General features: G+C 42.2%; 1 non-coding gene across 1 annotated transcript; it reads left to right on the forward strand.

Annotated features, from left to right (window-relative positions):
- The first annotated feature begins 1,168 nt into the window (after positions 1 to 1,168).
- LOC136654875 (U6 spliceosomal RNA) lies at positions 1,169 to 1,275 on the forward strand. The gene has a single exon (XR_010794622.1). It is a non-coding gene; the product is annotated as a U6 spliceosomal RNA (small nuclear RNA).
- The last annotated feature ends 1,230 nt before the right edge of the window (positions 1,276 to 2,505 follow it).

Consider the following 2,505-nt stretch of genomic DNA (forward strand, 5'->3'; position numbering starts at 1 on the left):
TTAGAAGTCCCTTTCCATATAATTATTGCACTAAAACAAAATGTGCGGTAACGAAAGTGCTAGCATTTCACATTTTCTCAGCATTCAAACAGGAATATTTTGGCACACTGCAAATATGATATTGCCTCCAGCAAGTACATCTATTGCTACTGTTGAGTGCTTGCGTGAGCATCACGCTTTCAACAGTGACCATAATTTTCTGCCCCTTGACTTGAGAATGGCTCCCTCTCTTGAGTTTTTTCGGCGAGGCCTGAAGACCCTGTTCTTTAAACAATCCTTCTGATTCCATGACCTTCTTAACTTTTTTATACATCCTTTAGCTTCTTTTTACAGGCTGAATTCTTCTATGACTTGCTGTTTTATGCTCTTTTTATTCTGACTTTATTCTGACTACTGTTTTTATGGCCTCTGTTAATGTGTTTTTAATATGTTTTTATCTTGTTAATTCATGCTTTTAAAACTGTTTTTATATGTTGTGAGCCGCCCTGGGTCCCTTTTAGGGAGAAGGGCGGGATACAAATAAAGTTTATTATTATTATTATTATCATCGGTGATGAGCTTACGCAACCCCCTTCCATGACCACACAATTTATTAGTTGTCAAGATGCGTCAGAGGCCCTGTAATAGGTGTGGGGCTTCGGCCAGTGCTCAACTTGACTGACCTACAGTTCAGCCCTCTTCTTTCTCCATGCCTTATTAATCCTCCCAAATTTGGGAATTTCCCAAAAACAAAGCTTGAAAAATAAATAAGGTTGCAAACCTATACACATTTACCTGGGATGATGTCCCATTGAACTCTATCAGACTTAATTCTGAGTAGACATGTACAGGATTGCACTAAGGCTACAGATCCTATGCACCATTTCCTGGGAATAAATCCCACTAAACACAACAGACTTACTTTTGAGGAAATAGGCTTGTGTTGTATGAGTGACGAAAACTTCCATCAGTGCCTACAGACTGTAAGTAGGAGTGAAATTAGGCAAACAATTCACCAATATATAGTTTTTCCAAATGGACATGTAGCTCCCCTCCAATCCAAATCACACTGAGATCCCCAATTTTCAGCTGCCAGAACTATATTAGACAGTCCTATGGTAGGCCAGGGCAGGTCATAAATAGAAAATACATACATTTTGTACATCATTTTTACAATAGAGCACAATATGTGCTCGCTTTGGCAGCACATATACTAAAATTGGAACGATACAGAGAAGATTAGCATGGCGCCTGAGCAAGGATGACATGCAAATTCGTGAAGCATTCCATATTTTTTACCCCTGGGGGCTGGGGACAAAAATAGGCCCTCAGTTTGGCTGTACTTGTTGTAAGAGGCGACTAAACAGCCACTGGGTAGATGGGACTCATTGGTCTGGGAAGGCAGCTCATCTGAGAGAAGGAAAACTCTGATCCCAAACCTCCACTGCCTTGTGGCTACATCCAGTTTTGGAAAAGGCTTCAGGAGTCAACCTCGCAAAATCTGGAGCCGGAGTCCCTGAGGCAGTTCGCGGCTGTACACAGTCATGCTCTGGCAACTCCTGCGATGCCGCTGGAACCAACCGTATTGGCCTCTGCCTTTCCATTGGACCATTTCAGCGACGTGGAGAGTGGGGATTTGCTGCATGGGTAACAGTCTATCCTCCATATCTACCTTACCCAGGCTTCGCGCACTGGAAAGGACACTGTTCTGGAACCACTATTCAGAGCGCGATACCATAGTCTTCCAAGACTGAAAGATGCCAACAGATGTTTACAATAGAAGAAAAAAATGTTTGATGTATTTTCCACTGGGAGGCTGCTTGCTGTCTCTCTTAGCTGTGCTCTTGGCAAGAGCAACTCAGCCCAATAGTTTGTTTATCCAGCAGAAGGATAAAGTGGGTGGTGGTGGGTGCAGGGGTGGGCGGAGAAGAGGAAGGAGTGGGGGGGCACATGTAGTTACAGCTTTGCTAGTGAAAGTGGGCTGGTGAAAATGTGTTGGTGGACTGGCTGTGACCCACGGGCTGCAGTCTGGGGACCCTTGCCCTTATATCTTCTCCAACTCTGAGGACTTAATTTTCTCCTCTCATATTTTGCACTTTTGCTTCCTCTGGGAACAGAGGATAAAATCAAAACCACTTTTTCCTACTAAAATAGACTCTGAAAAATACTACCTTTCAAAACTACTTATAAAAAATCTTGGAGGTGAAGAGAAAGAGAAATATCAACAAATGTTACAGCAGTGTGCTGTTAAGCAACCTTTTCCCCCCAGCATTTCTCTTCAGTCTTCAACCTTCAACGTTTAGTCACTAAATTCAGATGAAACTCTGCAGGTCTCTCCTGTGCTAGTGGAATCATATGAAACATAAATAATAGCCACGAAGGTTAAAAATATGACATGTTTGTGGGAAAAAGGTCTTACTGAATGTTGAAAACATTCATCGCTTTCCCAATCTCTTAAACGTCAGTAAGAAGATTTGACCACAAAAGCCTAGCTTGTAAAAAATTTAATTTCATTTAGGGAGGGAT

The sequence above is a fragment of the Tiliqua scincoides genome, chromosome 5 (genome assembly GCF_035046505.1).
Source record: "Tiliqua scincoides isolate rTilSci1 chromosome 5, rTilSci1.hap2, whole genome shotgun sequence".
In the NCBI taxonomy this organism is placed as follows: domain Eukaryota; kingdom Metazoa; phylum Chordata; class Lepidosauria; order Squamata; family Scincidae; genus Tiliqua; species Tiliqua scincoides.